Source organism: Callospermophilus lateralis, chromosome 5 (genome assembly GCF_048772815.1).
Source record: "Callospermophilus lateralis isolate mCalLat2 chromosome 5, mCalLat2.hap1, whole genome shotgun sequence".
Taxonomy (NCBI): domain Eukaryota; kingdom Metazoa; phylum Chordata; class Mammalia; order Rodentia; family Sciuridae; genus Callospermophilus; species Callospermophilus lateralis.
In genome coordinates this window covers 72,503,119-72,522,911 of record NC_135309.1, presented here as the reverse complement: position 1 = coordinate 72,522,911, position 19,793 = coordinate 72,503,119, and the positions used below count along the sequence as shown (strand labels likewise).

The 19,793-nt window shown below is 37.7% G+C and overlaps 1 pseudogene; it reads right to left on the bottom strand.

Moving 5' to 3' along the window:
* Positions 1–4,309: 4,309 nt before the first annotated feature.
* Positions 4,310–4,707, bottom strand: LOC143399522 (2-iminobutanoate/2-iminopropanoate deaminase pseudogene; annotated as a pseudogene).
* Between the last annotated feature and the right edge of the window lie 15,086 nt (positions 4,708–19,793).

Here is a 19,793-nt window from a genome sequence, read left to right as displayed (position 1 = left end):
TTGTCTGAATTTGATGTACTATGTCTTCCTTGAGACTCCAGATCATCTGAAGCATGTATATCCTGAACTCTTTGTCTGACATTCCATCAGCTGCAGATATTACTTCATCTAATATTGAATTGACCTGTATTGTTTGTGGTCCTTTCTTTCCTTGTCTTTTCATACTGCTCATGATTCTTTCTAGCTTTGTGAAACTATTGTGCTAATATTTTTCCCCTTATATATTTGTATTGTTCTTGTATAGCTCCAAAGTCCCTCTTTTGCGGAGAAAGACAATGTTAACAGATCCCAATATCAACAGTACATTATCTAAGCACAAGTTTCATTATTAATACATTTATAGTTAGATTCTAAGATTATAGATATTGGTTTTAATTATTACTTAAGAATATATTCCTTAGTTTCATAAAAGACGTACCATATCTGGTGGCATACAGAAAACTTAATTTGAGACGAAGGATGTTATACTTAGAGGTAAAGGAGTGAGAGTATGAGGTTAAACTAACTTAGCACCTTTGGAGAACTCTAACCACTAGACTGGTAACTTATGGAAGAATGTATAGACTCAACCTCCTATCTATTTAGATAGTTACCCTATGTATAGATAGCAAAAGTTAAGAATATGAATTAAAAAAAACAGAAAAAAATAACAAGGAAGAAAAGAGAAATAAGAGAAGGGAAAGGGAAGTAAGATAGAAATAAAGAAAAAAATGGGGGGGAGGTGGGGTATATGCAATTTCTCTATATTATATTACTTTGGTAATTCGGTTGTTCATGCACAGTTCTTGGTTTCACATATGCTGAAGTTGTGGAAGAGAGAGAAGAAAAGAGAAAGAGAGCGAAAAAAAAGTCTCTCAGAACACTGTTTTCCTTGCTTCCAATAGGTGGCATTGTCTATTCCTAGCTTGAGCCTCTGTATTCAGGGTGGTGGGTATAGCCAGTGTGAAAGGAAATGAGCTTCCACCTGTATCTTCCCTACTCTAGTCTCTGAGGTAGAACCCAGGTGCCTGTACAGTTGTTATTTTGCATTGATAGCTACAACCCCCAAAAGCTTGTGGAAAATAATTTGAGTTATTGCAGCTAAGGGTGGGGGAGTTGGAAACTGGGTACCTGGATCAGCCGCAGAACCGTGCTGGTAGCCACACCCCCTGTGATGGGTTTTAAGGGTTGATGGGCTTCCTCGGGACTAGCACTTGGGGTGGGGCCGGACTTCCTCCTCCGGTCTGGCTGGGCTCCTGGCACGTCTTCCTCCTCTGGTCTGGCTGGGCGTCTGGCGCGTCTTCCTCCTCCGGTCTGGCTGGGCCCCTGGTGCGTCTTCCTCCTCCGGTCTGGCTGGGCGCCTGGCGCGTCTTCCTCCTCCGGTCTGGCTAGGCCCCTGGCGCGTCTTCCTCCTGCCGTCTGGCTGGGCCCCTGGCACGTCTTCCTCCTGCGGTCTGGCTGGGCGCCTGGTGCATCTTCCTCCTCCCGTCTGGCTGGGTGCCTGGCACGTCTTCCTCCTGCGGTCTGGCTGGGCGCCTTGCTCATCTTCCTCCTCCAGTCTGGCTGGGTGCCTGGCATGTCTTCCTCCTCAATAAAGTGCTTCTTATAAATTTATTTCTTCTTTGTTTTCCATGGCCTGACACCCTGGCTCCCCTTCTCCTCTGCAGACAGGCTCCCTGGATCCCCGCCCCCAGCAGGGCCCTCTCGTGCAGGCATTTTGGAACAAGTATTTGGTAGTTTCTTGTTTTCATTTTTTAATTGGTGCATTATAATTGTACAAGATTGTGGGATTCATTGTTACACATTCATACATATACACAATGTAACAATAGAATTTGGCCATTATATTTCCCCATTATTTCCCCTTTTCCTCTTATCCTCCTTCCCTACCCTGATCCCTTTACTCTATTGATATCTCTTTGATTTTCTAATTGGAGTGAGATGAAATATGTATTGTTTTGATTTTTATTTCCCAAAATGCTAATTATGTTGATCATTTTTTCATATATTGGCTATTTGTATTTCTTCTTTTGAGAAGTGTCTGTTCAGTTAATTTCCCTATTTATTAGTTGGGTTGTCTTATTTTTGGTGTGTAGTTATTTAAGTTCTTTATATATTCTGGATATCAATCCCCAAAGATTTTCTCCCATTCTATAGGTTTTATCTTTGCATTCTTATTTCCTTTAATGTGCTTTTTAATTTGATGTCCTCCCATTTATTTATTTTTGCTATTATTTCCTGAGCTTTATGAGTCCTATTTAGAAAGATGTTTCCTGTACCTATATTTTGTTTTATTTTTTGGGGGGTTACCAGGGGTTGAACTCAGGGGCACTCAACCACTGAGTCTCATCCCCAGCTCTATTTTGTATTTTATTTAGAGACAGGGTCTCACTGAATTGCTTAGCACCTCACTTTTGCTGAGTCTGGCTTTGAATCTGCAATCCTTCTGTCTCAACCTCCTGAGTTGTTGGGATATTTTGGAGTATTGAAACTACATTTTCACAAGGAGTTACATAGGTTATGATGTAATTCCTAGGTTTGATTCATTTTTGCGTTGACATTTGTGCTGCATGAGAGATAAAGATCTAGTCTCCTTCTGCTACATATGGGTAGATATTTCCCTCAGCACTATTACCAAAAGGCTTTTTTTCTGTAACATATTTTTTGGAACCTTTGCCGAGGATCAGATGACTGTATATTTGGGGTTTGTTTCTGTGTTTTCTATTCTATTCCATTGGTTTATATGTATATTTTTATGCCAGTCCCATGCTGTTTTTTAAAAATATTTTTAATTGAAAATGATATAAAAACTTCATTTTATGTATTTATTTTTATGTGGTGCTGAAGATCAAACCCAGTGCCTCACACATGCTAAGCAAGTGCTCTACTATTGAGCAACAACCCCAACCCCCATGCTGTTTTTGTTACTATAGCTCTGTGGTATAATTTGAAGTTAGGTATTTTAGTGCCTCTCGTTTTGCTTTTTGGGGTTAGAATTGCTTTGGATGTTTTTTTGTCCTGCAAATAAATTTAAGAACTGTTTTTTTCTAGTTCTATGAGAAATGTCATTGGTATTTTGATGGGGATTGCATTGACTCTGTATAATACTTTTGGTAGTATGGTCATTTGACAATATTGATTCTTTCTATCCATGAACATGGAATGTCTTTCCATCATCTTGTGTATTCATCAATTTATTTCTTCAATATTCTATAAATTCTATTAAAAAGGTCTTTCATCTTCATGAATAGATTTATTTCTAGGTATTTTTTGGAGGTTGTGAATGGGATTTTTTTTCCTAGAATTGGTTTGTTCTTGTTTTTCAGGGGCTCAGAGATGCATCATTAGGTTGTTTATTTTGGATTTTTCTGATTTTCTTATGCAGGAACTAGAAGTTATAAACTTTTCTCTTAGAACTCCTTTCATAATGTCCCAGAGTTTCTGATATGTTGTATTATTATTCTCATTTGACTCTGAGAATTTTAAAATTTCTCCCCTGATTTGTTATCACCACTTCATTATTCAAAAGTATGTTGCTCAATAACCATGTGTTTATTTAGTTTTGGTATTTTTTTTCTATTGCTTTCTAGTTTCATTCATTAGGCTCAGATAGGATGCAAAAACTATACATTTTTTTGGTTCCTTTTAATTATACATCACAGTAAAATCCATTTTTGACATAATTATAAAAGCATGTCTTGCTGTATCCTGCACAGTGAATGAACAGTTCCCCAAACACAGGCAGTGGGTCAGAAAAGAAGATTAGAATTTATGAGAAATAATAATAAATAAAGACAAAGACTCAATCATAATTTTTTTTCTTCCCAATTTTTTTGGTAGGGAAATCTGCTATTTTATGTCCACTAGAAAAATATTATAATCTATATAAAATTTTGGTCCACTTTTTTCTCCTTTACCTCTATAATTCAAGATTGAACATTTACTCAAGTAAAAGCAGAATCACTTATCGAACTAAATATTCACATCATGAAATTAATAGGATTTAATTGAATCAGGTTTGCTTTATAGTATTTTTCAGGAATGATAACTCCTTTTTCTTACATGTTATTTTCCCTGTACTTTCATTTATTTCAGTGATGTTCTAATGAATGTCTCTTCTCTCACATTCAGCAATGAGTGTACATAAGTGTAATTTGCAGCATCAGTAACTAGATTCATTATTTAATATTTATGTCAGATCCCTTTCTGCTATGGTGTTCCCACAGTAACCTCAGATATTTTAGTCACATGTACACTTTCCAATGTCAATTGTAAAAATCAAGATGTTAATTTAAAGAAATGATGAGAACAGCACTGTGCCCACTTGTAGTCATGCTGTTGTGAGAGGACCTCGGACAGTTACTGCTTCAATCTCAGCACCCTCCTTTGGGTAAAGCAGCAGCATGGTAAGCAGCCCTAGCAGGAAAATTACCCTTGAAATACTGTTTGTAGATCCCACTGACAGTATTGAAATCATTTATGTTAGTCAGCAAAATAGTGGCTTTGACCACATTAGTGAACTCACAGACTGCAGCTTTCAGAATTTTACCTATCTTTGTAAGAACTCGTTTAGCTTTTGCTGCTACCTCTCCTGGCACAAGGTGTTCTGCTTGAAGAGTTGATGCCTGTCTGTTCAGAGATGTAAATGATCCTGTTGACTAACACTGTTTGACTATAGGGACCAGTGGACCCTGGGGCTTTTGTGATGCTGAAAACCTTTTTGATCATGGCTAGACCTTCTTTCTGGAGAGGCCAGTTGGAGGTAGGCTCTCTGGGTATTATGCTCAACTATTTTTTAATTTAATTTAATTTTTTTAATTTTTATTGTTGGTTGTTCAAAACATTACATAGTTCTTGATATATCATATTTCACTGATGTGATTCTGCAATCTGTATGCGGGGTAAAAATGGGAGTTCATATCCCACTTGAATCAAATGTATGAAATATGATATATCAAGAACTATGTAATGTTTTGAACAACTAATAATAATAAAAAAAGAAATGCATTACCTCAGGACAGTGGCTAGAAAAGTACAAGATGAAACTGGAATATCTTTTTTCTTTAGAAAGTGAGGAATTGTGAGGGCACTTTTAAAAGAACAAAAGATACATATGAACTCCCATTTTTACCCCGTATACAGATTGCAGAATCACATCAGCTACACATCCATTGATTTACATATTGCCATACTAGTGTCTGTTGTATTCTGCTGCCTTTCCTATCCTCTACTATCCTCCCTCTCCCCCTTCCCCTCCCCTCTTCTCTCTCTACCCCCTCTACTGTAATTCATTTCTCCCCCTTGTATTTTTTTCCCTTTCCCCTCACTTCCTCTTGTATGTAATTTTGTATACCCCTGAGGGTCTCCTTCCATTTACATGCAATTTCCCTTCTCTCTCCCTTTCCCTCTCACCTCTCATTCCTGTTTAATGTTAATCTTCTTCTCATGCTCTTCGTTCCTACTCTGATCTTAGTTACTCTCCTTATATCAAAGAAGACATTTGGCATTTGTTTTTAAGGGATTGGCTAGCTTCACTTAGCATAATCTGCTCTAATGCCATTCATTTCCCTGCAAATTCTATGATTTTGTCATTTTTTAATGCAGAGTAATACTCCATTGTGTAAATGCCACATTTTTTTTTTTAATCCATTCGTCTATTGAAGGGCATCTAGGTTGGTTCCACAGTCTTGCTATTGTGAGTTGTGCTGCTAAGAACATTGATGTAGCAGTGTCCCTGTAGTATGCTCTTTTTAGGTCTTTAGGGAATAGACCGAGAAGGGGAATAGCTGGGTCAAATGGTGGTTCCATTCCCAGCTTTCCAAGAAATCTCCATACTGCTTTCCAAATTGGCTGCACCAATTTGCAGTCCCACCAGCAATGTACAAGTGTACCCTTTTCCCCACATCCTCGCCAGCACTTGTTGTTGTTTGACTTCATAATGGCTGCCAATCTTACTGGAGTGAGATGTTATCTTAGAGTGGTTTTGATTTGCATTTCTCTGACTGCTAGAGATGGTGAGCATTTTTTCATGTACTTGTTGATTGATTGTATGTCCTCCTCTGAGAAATGTCTGTTCAGGTCCTTGGCCCATTTGTTGATTGGGTTATTTTTTATCTTATTGTCTAATTTTTTGAGTTCTTTGTATACTCTGGATATTAGGGCTCTGTCTGAAGTGTGAGGAGTAAAGATTTGTTCCCAGGATGTAGGCTCCCTATTTACCTCTCTTATTGTTTCTTTTGCTGAGAAAAAACTTTTTAGTTTGAGTAAGTCCCATTTGTTGATTCTAGTTATTAACTCTTGTGCTATGGGTGCCCCTACTCCAATTGGGGTGACGTGACTACCACGCCGGCGGGTCACTGGGCCTGTTCTGGGCACGGGCGGCAGCTCTGCTCTGCCCCTACTCCAATTGGGGTGATGTGTCTACCATGCTGACAGGCCGCTGGGCCTATTCTGCTGGTCAGATGCAGGTCTTTAATCATAATTTTTAAAACTTTTTTTTAGTTGTATTTGGACACAAGACCTTTATTTTATTTATTTATTTTTATGTGGTGATGAGGATAGAACTTAGTGCCTTGCCCATGGTAGGCAAGCGCTCTACCACTGAGCCACAAGCCCAGCCCTCAATTACAATTGAATAGCAGGACTCAGTGGGTAGGTCAGGCTTGATGGGTCTGATCTCTAAAAAGAGTGGTAGCCCAAGTGCTTTGTATTATAGGGAAAAACATCAATGGGATTTATTGTGAGTAAAAACTTCTTCAAGATGAATAAAAGTGAGGCTATGGGGAAAACAGCCTAATTTGGGGGCTTCTCAACTTGCACAGTATTTCTTCCTTCTCCAGGCAGCTGATACTTCAAGGATACTTAAGCACACTGATATCTCTTCCACTGCCTAAGGGAGTGCATTTGAACCTAGGGCTATTTGAACCAATAGGGCATGAGCAGGGCATCAACAACGACTGAAGAGTCTTGAATCAGTGAGATATCACTGAGAGTTCCCAGAAGAGCAATGCCTCTGCCTTGAGATGGCTCAAAAAAATCCATAACTTATTTATTTATGAGCTTGGAATATATCCTGTTGTAATTCAGACCCTAGTATCTGTCCTTCCCCTTCTCACTCCCCAAACCAGCTCCCTTCCTTTATTGATCTTTCTGCCACACTTTTTTTTTGTATTTGTTAAGAGTTGCTTTGTGGCACAAAATATGGTCTATTTTGTTTAAGGTTCCATAAGTAGCTGAAAAGAAAGAGTATTTAGCTGCCATTATATGAAATATTCTAGAGATGTATGTTAAGTCCATTTGATTTATAATACTTTTAGGTTTGAAGAGTTTTTACTGGGTTTATTTCTGGATGACTTATTCATTGATGAGAGAGGTGTGTTGAAATTGTCCCATATTGTTGATTTGGGGCCTAGATTAGTCTTTAATGTAAGTGGTCTTTATGTTATGCAATTAGGTGCACCAATGTTTGGGTATAAATATTATCATTATATATTCTTGTTGGGTTGTTCCCTTTACTAGTATGAAGTGCCTTTCTTTGTCTCTTCTGATTAATTTTGGCTTCAAGATTGCTTTGTTGACTTTGAGAGTAGTGACTCCTTGCTTTTGGGCACCACTTGCATAGTACATCTATTTCCATCCTTTCACTTTCTGCCTGTGACTGTCTTCCTATAAGGTGAGTACCTTGAATAACATATAGTTTGGTCTTGTTTTCAAATTCATTCTAACAGTCTATGTCTTTTATTTAGAGATTGAGACCATTTACAGTAATGTTATTAGAGGTAGATGTTTATTAAACATTGCTATTTTGATTGTTTCTAATGTTTAATTTGATTCTGTTGCTTATTTGGTTAGCCACTCTTCAAATGAGATTTGTTGTTTTGTGAGTTTCAGGACTTGTTTTTTATTTCTTCTATGTGTACTATTTCTTTAAGTTTTTTCTGCAGTGCTAACTTAGTAATCATGAATTCTTTTAGTTTCTTCATATCTTGAAAGGTTTTCAATTCCATTTTTAATTTTGAATGATAGCTTTGCTGGACATAGCAATCTTTTTTTAAAAAAAAAATATATATATTTAGTTGTAGTTGGACACAACCACTTTATTTTTGTATGTGGTGCTGAGGATTGAACCCAGGGTCTCTCATGTGCGAGGCAAGTGCTCTATCACTGAGCCATAACCCCAGCCCCTGGACATAGAAATCTTGATTGGCAGTTATTTTCTTTCAGTCCCAAGTCCTGGATTCTAGAGTTTGTGATAAGAAATTGGAAATAATTCTAATTGGCTTTTCCTCTAAATGTGGAAAAACTGACATTTTTCTCTTGAGGCTTTAAAAATTCTCTCTTGTTCTGTATGTTAGAAATTTTAATATTAATGTGTCATGGAGAGGTTCTTTTCTTGTCTATTTGGGGTTCTGAATGCTCACCTTATTTTCCAAGTTTGGAAATTTTTCTGTTATTATTTCCTTGAAGATGTTCTCCATGCCACTAGCCTGCATCTCACAACTTGCTTCAATTCCAATGATTCTTAAATTTTGTCTCTTAATGTTGTCCCAGAGTTCTTGTATATTATGGTTATTGTAATTTTTATTCTCTTTTCTTTAATAATGTCTGAATGTCCAAAGACTGACCCTTTGTCTTTCAGCTCAGAAGTTTTGTCTTCATTATGATCTTCTCTATAAGAGATACTTTCAAGTGAGTGTTTTATTTGATTTGCTGTCATTCTTTTTTTATAGCCCCAGAAGCATAATTTATTTTTATTTTTTTATTGGTTGTTCAAAACATTACAAAGCTCTTGACATATCATATTTCATACATTAGATTCAAGTGGGTTATGAACTCCCATTTTTACCCCAAATACAGACTGCAGAATCACATCGGTTACACATCCACATTGTTACCTAATGCCATATTAGTAACTGTTGTATTCTGCTACTTTTCCTATCCTCTACTATCCCCCTTCCCCTCCCCTCCCATCTTCTCTCTCTATCCCATCTACTGTAATTCATTTCTCTCCTAGTTTTTTTTCCATTCCCCTCACAGCCTCTTATATGTAGTTTTGTATAACAATGAGGGTCTCCTTCTATTTCCATGGAATTTCCCTTTTCTCTCCCTTTCCCTCCCACCTCATGTCTCTGTTTAATGTTAATCTTTTCCTCCTGCTCTTCCTCCCTGCTCAGTTCTTAGTTGCTCTCATTATATCAAAGAAGACATTTGGCATTTGTTTTTTAGGGTTTGGCTAGCTTCACTTAGCATAATCTGCTCTAATGCCATCCATTTCCCTGCAAATGCCATGATTTTGTCATTTTTTATTGCAGAGTAATACTCCATTGTGTATAAATGCCACATTTTTAAAATCCATTCATCTATTGAAGGGCATCTGGATTGGTTCCACAGTCTAACTATTATGAATTGTGCTGCTATGAACATCGATGTGGCAGTATCCCTGTAGTACGCTCTTTTAAGGTCTTCAGGGAATAGTCCGAGAAGGGCAATAGCTGGGTCAAATGGTGGTTCCATTCCCAGCTTTCCCAGGAATCTCCATACTGTTTTCCAAATTGGCTGCACCAATTTGCAGTCCCACCAGCAATGTACAAGTGTACCCTTTTCCCCACATCCTCGCCAGCACTTGTTGTTGTTTGACTTCATAATGGCTGCCAATCTTACTGGAGTGAGATGGTATCTTAGGGTGGTTTTGATTTGCATTTCTCTGACTGCTAGAGATGGTGAGCATTTTTTCATGTACTTGTTGATTGATTGTATGTCCTCCTCTGAGAAATGTCTGTTCAGGTCCTTGGCCCATTTGTTGATTGGGTTATTTGTTATCTTATTGTTTAATTTTTTGAGTTCTTTGTATACTCTGGATGTTAGGACTCTATCTGAAGTGTGAGGAGTAAAAATTTGTTCCCATGATGTAGGCTCCCTATTTACCTCTCTTATTGTTTCTCTTGCTGAGAAAAAACTTTTTAGTTTAAGTAAGTTCCATTTGTTGATTCTTGTTATTAACTCTTGTGCTATGGGTGTCATATTATGGAATTTGGAGCCCGACCCCACAATATGTATATTGGAGCCAACCTTTTCTTCTATCAGACCCATAGTCTCTGATTTGATATCAAGGTCCTTGATCCATTTTGAGTTAACTTTTGTGCATGGTGAGAGAAGGGGATTCGGTTTCATTTTGTTGCATATGGATTTCCAGTTTTCCCAGCACCATTTGTTGAAGATGCTATCCTTCCTCCATTGCATGCTTTTAGCCCCTTTATTGAATGTAAGATACTTGTAATTTTGTGGATTGGTCTCTGTGTCCTCTATTCTATACCATTGGTCCACCCGCCTGTTTTGGTACCAGTACCATGCTGTTTTTGTTACTATTGCTTTGTAGTACAGTTTGAAATCTGGTATCGCTATACCACCTGATTCACTCTTCCTGCTTAGAATTGCTTTTGCTATTCTGGGTCTTTTATTTTTCCATATGAATTTCATGATTGCTTTATCTATTTCTACAAGAAATGCCATTGGGATTTTGATTGGCATTGCATTAAACCTATAGAGAACTTTTGGTAATATCGCCATTTTTTTTTTTTTTTTTTTTTTTTTTAATTTTTTTTTTAGTTATACATTGACATAATATCTTTATTTTGTTTATTTATTTTTATGTGGTGCTAAGGATTGAACCCGGGGTCTGCCACGTGCGAGGCGAGCACTCTACCACTGAGCCACAACCCCAGCCCCAATATCGCCATTTTGATGATTTTAGTTCTGCCTATGAATGAACAGGGTATATTTTTCCATCTTCTAAGATCTTCTATTTCTCTCTTTAGGGTTCTGTAGTTTTCATTGTATAAATCTTTCACCTCTTTTGTTAGGTTGATTCCCAAGTATTTTATTATTTTTTTTGAGGATATTGTGAATGGGGTGTTTTTCCTTATTCCCGTTTCAGAAGTTTTGTGGCTGATATACAGAAATGCCATTGATTTATGTGTGTTGATTTTATATCCTGCCACTTTGCTGAATTCATTTATTAGCTCTAGTAGTTTCTTTGTAGACCCTTTTGGGTCTTCTAGGTATAGGATAATGTCATCCACAAATAGTGATAATTTAAGTTCTTCTTTTCCTATTTTTATGCCTTTAATTTCTTTCATCTCTCTAATTGCTCTTGCCAGTGTTTTGAGAACTATTTGAATAGAAGTGGTGATAGAGGGCATCCCTGTCTTGTTCCAGATTTTAGAGGGAATGCCTTCAATTTTTCTCCATTCAGAATGATGCTAGCCTGAAGCTTAGCATAGATAGCTTTTACAATGTTGAGGTAAGTTCCTGTTATCCCAAGTTTTTCTAATGTTTTGAACATAAAGGGATGCTGTACTTTGTCGAATGCTTTTTCTGCGTCTATCGAGATGATCATATGGTTCTTATCTTTGAGTCTATTGATTTGGTGAATAATATTTATTGATTTCAGTATATTGAACCATCCTTGCATCCCAGGGATGAATTCTACTTGATCATGGTGCACAATTTTTTTGATGTGTTTTTGTATCCGATTCACCAGAATTTTATTGAGGATTTTTGCATCTAGGTTCATTAGAGATATTGGTCTGTAGTTTTCTTTCTTTGAGGTAACTTTGTCTGGTTTTGGGAATTAGAGTGATGTTGGCCTCATAGAATGAATTTGGAAGAGCTCCCTCTTTTTCTATTTCCTGAAATAACTTGAAAAGTATTGGTATTAATTCTTCTTTAAAGATTTTGTTAAACTCCGCTGTATACCCATCTGGTCCTGGGCTTTTCTTGGTTGGTAGTATTTTGATTGCTTCTTCTATTTCATCCATTGAGATTGGTCTGTTCAATTTGTGTGTATCCTCCTGACTGAGTCTGGGCAAATCATATGACTTAAGAAATTTATCGATGTCTTCACTATCTTCTATTTTACTGGAATATAGGTTTTTCAAAATAATTTCTAATTGTCTTCTGTATTTCTGTAGCGTCTGTTGTGATATTGCCTTTTTCATCCTGCAAGTTAGTAATTTGAGTTCTCTGTCTTCTCCTCTTCATTAGCATGGCTAAGGGTCTGTCGATCTTATTATTTTTTCGAAGAAACAACTTTTAGTTTTGTCAATTTTTTCAATAGTTTCTTTTGTTTCAATTTCGTTGATTTCAGCTCTGATTTTAATTATTTCTTGCCTTCTGCTACATTTGCTGTTGTTTTGCTCTTCCTTTTGTAGGGCTTTGAGATGAAGTGTGAGTTCATTTATTTGTTGGTTTTTTTCTTTTTTTGAGGAATGACCTCCAGGTGATGAATTTCCCTCTTAAAACTGCTTTCATTGTGTCCCATAGATTCCAATATGTTGTGTCTGTATTTTCATTTATCTCTAAGAATTTTTTGATTTCCTCCTTTATGTCTTCTGTAACCCTTGATCATTCAGTAACATATTGTTCATTTTCCATGTGATGTAGGTTTTTCCTTCCTTCTTTTATCATTGATTTCCAGTTTCATTCCATTATGATCAGATAAAATGCATGGTATTATCTCCACCCCTTTATATTTACTGAGGGTTGCCCTATGGCATAATATAGGGTCTGTTTTTGAGAAGGATCCATGTGCTGCTGAGAAAAAAGTCTATCCACTTGATGATAGTTGATATATTCTATATATGTCAGTTAAGTCTAGGTTATTGATTTTGATATTGAGTTCTATAGTTTCTGTATTCAACTTTTGTTTGGAGGATCTGTCCAATGGTGAGAGAGGTGTGTTGAAGTCACCCATAATTATTGTGTTGTGGTCTATTTGATTCTTGAACTTGAGGAGAGTTTGTTTTATGAACGTCGCAGCACCCTTATTTGGTGCATAAATATTGATAATTGTTATGTCTTGTTGGTGAATGATTTCTTTTAACAGTATATAATGTCCTTCCTTATACCTTTTGATTAACTTAGTCTTGAAGTCAATTTTATTCGATATGAGGATGGCCACCCCTGCTTGCTTACGAGGACTGTGTGCGTGGTATATTTTTTCCCAACCTTTCATCTTCAGCCTGTGTATGTCTTTTCCAATCAGATGTGTCTCCTGGAGGCAGCATATTGTTGGATTTGTTTTTTTAATCCATGTTACCAGCCTATGTCGCTTTATTGGAGAGTTTAAGCCATTAACGTTTAGATTTACTATTGATATATGGTTTGTACTTCCAGCCATGTTTGATTATTTATCTTTTTTTTAAAATTTAGTTTGTTTCTCCATGATTAGCTTTCCCCCTGCCCTCTATCTTTACTGAGGTACTTCCCACTGTTGGTCTTGGTTATTGTTTTTCATTTCTTCCTTGTGTAGTGTTTTGCTCAAGATGCTTTGCAGTGCTGGTTTTCTGGCTGCAAATTCTTTCAACTTTTGTTTATCATGAAAGATTTTTATTTCGTTGTTGTACCTGAAGCTTAATTTTGCTGGATACAAAATTCTTGGTTGGCATCCATTGTCTTTCAGTGTTTGAAATACGTTTCTCCAGGATCTTCTCGTTTTCAGCGTCTGTGATGAAAAATCCATTGTTAACCTTATTGGTTTACCCCTGAATGTAATCTGCCTCCTTTCTCTTGTAGCTTTTAATATTTTCTCTTTGTTTCTGTATATTGGGTATCTTCATAACAATGTGTCTTGGCGTTGGTCTACTGTGATTTTGTATGCTCGGTGTCCTGTATGCATCAACAATTTGTATATCCGTTTCCTTTTTTATTTCTGGAAAATTTTCTATATTTATTTCATTCAGCAGGGTGCTCATTCCCTTGGTTTGAACCTCTATACCTTCCTCTGTCCCGATGACTCTTAAGTTTGGTTTTTTTATGTTACCCCATATCTCTTGGATGTTTTTCTTGTGATTTTTTACCTGCCTTTCTGAGTTGGCTAGACTCTTTTCAAGATGATATATTTTGTCTTCATTATCTGATGTTCTGGCTTCTACTTGCTCCACTCTGTTAGTGATACTCTCATTTGAGTTTTTAATTTGGTTTATAGTTTCCTGCATTTCTAGAATTATTGTTTGGTTTTTTTTAATAATCTCTATCTCCTGATAAAGATGCTTATTTGCTTCTTTTATCTGTTTATGTAATTCATTTTCAATGTGTTCTTTCACTGTTTGAATTTGCTGTTTCATATCCTCTTTCAGATTCCATTCCATCTGTCTAAGGTATTCCTTGAGTTCTTTATTTGGCCATTTTTCTGATGCCTCTAGGTCCTCCTGAATATTTAGGCTGTCCTGCATTGTTTGTACTCCTTTTCTTCCTTGCTTTTTCACGCTGCTCATGTTACTTCTTATTCTGTTTGACTGCTGAGTTACTGTTTACTCCTATAAATTTATTTGATGCTTGGGAGGAAAGGTATTAGAAGGGAAGGGAAGAAGTCACTAAAGAGAATGAGAGTAAGCAGTTAGAATTCAAGGAAGGGGGAATAAAGAAATTAAAAAGAAATGAAAAGACAAAAGAAAAAATAGAAAAGAAAAAAAGAAAAAAATTTAAAAATAATCAAAAAAATAAAAATAAAAATTAAAAAATATTTAAAAAAATTTAAAAAATAAAAAAATGAAAATGAAAAAAACAAACCCAAATAAAAAAAAATTTAATAAATGCAGTCTTAGAGTTTGATTAACTTCTCTTCCAGTAGGTGGAGCTGTGCCCACCGGGCCAAGCTTCTCCTCTCAATGTGGGAACCAATCACTGTGCAGCAGCTCCTCTTCCCAGACTGGGCAGGTCTCCAATCCTGAGTGCCAAGGGCCTTCTCTTGTGTCTAGTCACTTCCCCACTTTTCCTCAAGCCAGGCCCCGCTCACCGGTGACGCTCACCACAATACTGGCTACACGCCAGGTCTGCTGCTCCCAGGAGCCCTATTATCTTGAACGACTGGGCACACTTTCCCCGTTTGCCATTCCCTCAGACCCTAAGTTTGTGGAGCTTGGGGCTGAGGACCCTCAGCGAATTTTGCTTGCCCTCTGGTAGCCACGCCCCCAGTAGCTAGTGCAAGAGACCTCAGTTGTCAGCACTGGTGGGAGCAGTAGCCAGGGGTTCTGCACCGCGGGTCCCGCGCCACTCCTGATTCCTTCTGTCTGACTATTGCACTCACGGGAGAGCTGGGAGGGGCCCTTAAGGTTTCCCCACTGTGTGGAGAGGAAGGGCTAGGTGGTTACACGCCTGTCTCCACCGGTTTCAATGAAGTTATCTCCTCCGCTGCATTCTCCTCCATGACATCAGTTCTCTGCCATGGTGGTATCCCATGCAAATGGCGAGTTCGTTCCCTTTGCCGGGTGACCAATGCAATGGGTGGGTCCTGACTGGCTCTCCCAAGCTCTGTTTCAATCCTGTGGCCACTGCCTATGAAGGCTCAGTTGGTATTAACCTCCACAGATTCAGAAGGGCCGACCAGTTGTTTCAGCGGGATTGTTTAGTGCTGAGTCACACAGGCAAACGGGAGCTTGAATTCAGCCGATCCGGGCTTCGTGTGTGTGTTCTGAGAGGCCCAGACTGTTCGCCCCAGATCCACATCAGCTCAGCATTGCCTAGTGATCCTGAGCAAACAGCATTTAGATGGTTTACGACTCCCTATGCCCGGGCAGCTGAAGAGGTCAGAGACATGATCTCTCTGCGCCCACCACCATGTTGGATCTCCTGCTGTCATTCTTTTCCAAGATTTTCTTTGGGTTTTCAATATCTGTCTCCTTATTGAATTTATCATTCATATCCTCTACTGACTTCCTTAGTTGTTTTTCTATGTTCCCTTGGAATTTTTAATAATTTACATAATCATTTTTTTGAATTCTTTTTCATGCATTTCATCCACTTCAATATTGTTTGGAGACAGCCACTCTAATTTGTGGGCTTTTGTAGGAACAGGGCCTTCTCTTTCCAAAGTATATTAGAGTGAACTAGATGGAGACACCCCTATAGGTGTGGTATCCACAGCCTTTGTGTTTATTCTCTTTGTTTTTGCTGTAGAAGTTGAAGTCCATTAGTAGGACCTGAGAGACCTCCTCAAGCCATTTCTACTTGAGACCTGGTCATTAGTTTGGGGGTTTTGTCTTATATATTCTTTGTATTAAATTTTTGCTAAAGTTTGAGCATGGCAAATTAATGTGTAGAATAATATACATCATCTCTATGCTGGGTATGGCTCAGCAGCAGAGTATCTATTCTATGAATTTGTTCTACACAGCAAAGGAAATAATTTAGGAGTCTGAGGAGAGAGCCTACAGAATTGGAGATCTTTGGATCTTTGCAAGCTGCTCCTCTGACAGGTGATTAATGTCCAGAATATATAAATGACTCAAAAAAACTTTACAAAAAAATCAAGCCAAATAGCCAATTAATAAATAGGCAAAGTAACTAAACAGACACTTTTCAAAAGAAGAAATTACAAGTAGCCAAAAATATATGAAAAAATGTTCAACATCTCTAGCAATGAGGAAAATGCAAAACAAAACAAAACAAGACTATATGGAGATTTCATCTTACTCTAGTTAGAATGCCAATCATCAAGAATACAATTAATAATAAATACTAATGATGATGTGGGGGAAATGTAAAATCATATATTCTTGGTGGGACTGTAAATTAGTACAACTACTCTGGAAAGAAGTATGACTATTCCTTAAAAGACTAGGAATAAAATTATTATACGACCCACCTATCTTATTCAGTATTTATCCAAAATAACTAAAATAAGCATACTATGGCGGTACAGTCATATCAATGTTTATGTGGCAAATGGATGGAACTAGAGAACATCATGATAAGTGAAATAAGTCAGACTGAGAAAGTCCATGGTCCAATGTTTCTCTCAGATGTAGAAGCTAGAACAAAATAAGGGGGAAAGTGTGTGTGTGTGTGTGTGTGGGGGGGAATCTCATGAAAATAGAAGTGAGATAAGTGGAACAGAGGAAGGGGGTTGGTGGAATGAAATTGATATAATTATGGTAATGTTCACATAAATATATCATAATGAATTACCTTTATATATCTACAAACCCCCAATTTAGAAAACTATAAATAAATAAAAGGAAGGCAAGTATAGTAGAAAAGGGAATGGGGAGAGGATCGAGGAGAGAGAAAGAGACAGTTCTGGGTACTGAAGCTGAGAAAATTATAATCCATAATGTATAATTTTGTCAAAATAAGCCCCACTATTATGTATAACTATGAATCACTAATACAAACTTAAAAGAGAGCAGGGGAAAAAAATGCCAAAAAGTGCCAAAAAGTATCTGGTGCCTAGTATGATGTTGGCAACATGAATTAGTGCAGAAACAGGAATGGGGGAGAACAATTGTCACAATCAAAAACAATAGCCACGAGCTAGACCTGGCATTAAACAGCAGTGTCAACTATGTTATCCTAGTACTAATAACTGCAGCAACATTAAGGTGGGTGCAAGACTTACTGTAAACCAAATAACTACAAAAGATGATGAAAATGCAGTTCATCATGAGAAGAAAATGTAATAGGAAGGTAAAAGAAAGTTTGGAATGTAAAAAATATAAACAGAGAAAGCAGAAGGGATGTAGCAACTGGTGGCTATAAAAAAGGAGGAGAAAAAATAAATTAAAAAGCAGAGTAATGGGAGAGAAAACAGGAGAATTTGGCTGTTCAAGGAAGAAGAAAGGAGATAAAGAGAAACAGGAGGAAAAAAAACCCAAACACACAAAAAACAACACAAAACAGATATTTAAACAAACTCTAACCCTCAAAATACAAGGAAAATGACATTTGTTTTAAAATGCTGCAAATGAGAAAAAAGAAGCATAACTATATAAAATAAATAAATACACACATACAAACACCCACAAACCAATTAGCACAGCAAGAACACCAAAAAAAAAAAAAAAAAAAGCAAAGAAAGAAGTTTCTTTTTTGAAAAATATTTTTTCTTAGTTGTCAATGGACCTTTATTTTATTGATGTATATGTGTGAGAATTGAACCCAGGGCCTCACACATACTCTACTACTGAGCCACAACTCCAGCCCCAGAAAGAAGTTTCTTATTGAAAGAATTTTCTTCACTGAGGTAGTCAAAACTGTCAATGCGAACGGGTGATCACTGCCTGTGCTCAACTGTCCTTCCTTTTTCTTCTTGAGCTACCTTTTTGAGAAAGGTTTGGTGTTGTTAAGCCTTCCTCTTTCTGTGTTGTCCACTGAGCTCTGCCAGCTGGAATGGCCTAAAACTGAAGCTGCTTGAAATAGTTTTTAACTTTCCTTGATAGCAGTATAAAGTAGGATGGAATGAGAAGTACTGTTATTTGGAGTTTCATCTGGACAGACCAGATTGATGCGCTACCAGGTGGATTGCTGCAGAGTTCTAAGAGGGGAGTTCCAGGAACTGGGCTTATCTCTAATCAGGCTTTGAACTTTGTTGGGTGGTGTGTGCTCTGGAGAGATTAGAACATCACACCCCTAAGACTTGGCAGATGATGATTTCTGCTGGGAGTCTGTGTTTTAGGAGTTTCCTGAGAATTCCCCTCATTGGGCAGGGGAGGCAGCCATCTTCAGGTCTTCTGCTGCCTATGAATATGGCCTATCCAGGATCATCCCTGAATGTAATTATGCTCACCTGTTCAGTTCCTGGACCCTCTTCAGCTGCCCACATGTGCTCCCTGACTCAAAGGAAACGCTACTTGCATACCCTTCCATATCTCTGACTTGAATTCCCTGTGCCTGTTTCACTTACATTCTTCTAAGTACACCATAGCCTACATGGTATGTGCTTTCTAGGACTGTAAGACAATGTTTTATGATCTCGTGTGCTCCCACAACAGCAAGCTGAAGAGTGGCTTCCCCAAGATGTCTTCCTGCTTCAGCTCTCTTCTTGCCAGTTGAGAAACAAAGACAGCACTTTTCAAACACCAGTTTGCTGTGCAACCTCTGCAGCAACATTAATGGTGTGTGCAAGATCAGGTTCTTCTTCTGTTCTACAGGTATTTCTGTGCCAAATTTACACATTGTTTCTCTGTTTTAATCCCTTCTCTCTGCACTGAATCAGCACTGCTCCTGCTGCCCCAACTGTCTTGACTCTAGTGTGATCTTTCCTGTTCTTTGTTCAATGCGCTTGAATTTCTGAGTCTTTAACAGACTTTGATTGTCCACTACTGAATTTCAGTAAATTCACTCTTTCACCCACCTCACTGAGAAGCAGTACTTCCATTGCTTGAATCCAGTGTCATAGAGGAACTGGAATTGCAACTTTCCTCTAATCCCACCATCTTAAACCTTTTTGGCAATTTCTTATATTCAATAAACATCTACCAATCATTCAGCCATTTCTACATTTTACTTTAAAGATATGAAATCAAAATGTTGACAAAGAAGACTTATTCAAAAAAGCTCATAGTCACAAAATGTTAAGGCTGTCATGGGCTGTTTATGAACTTTGTCAGCACTGCAGCCTAGTGAATAGGAACATTTGGTGTCTGGGAACTTCCAGTGGACATTTTCTCCATGCAAGATTGCTCAGAGACATTTTTAATTCCTATTCCACTCTGCCATGTCCCACACAGCACTGTAAATGGGCAACCTGTAGTTGCACAACCCCTCTGAGATAGGTGTAACCTGAGAAGATGCCAATCAACCTGCTGACTGCAAGACATCATGAAGCAAGACTCCACCCTTGAAACATTACCCCTGCCCAAATGTATCCCCCCTTAAATAAACCTCTGGAGATATTTTCTATTGTCCAGCTCCAGTTCTTATATGGACTGGATGTAGCAGGGGCTCTGCTTTTGAAAATATTTTTCTGACTCTTTGTCTTTTATTCTTCAGTAATTGTTCTAGAATTTAATTTCTCAGGTGGCTTACACCCTCCTCAG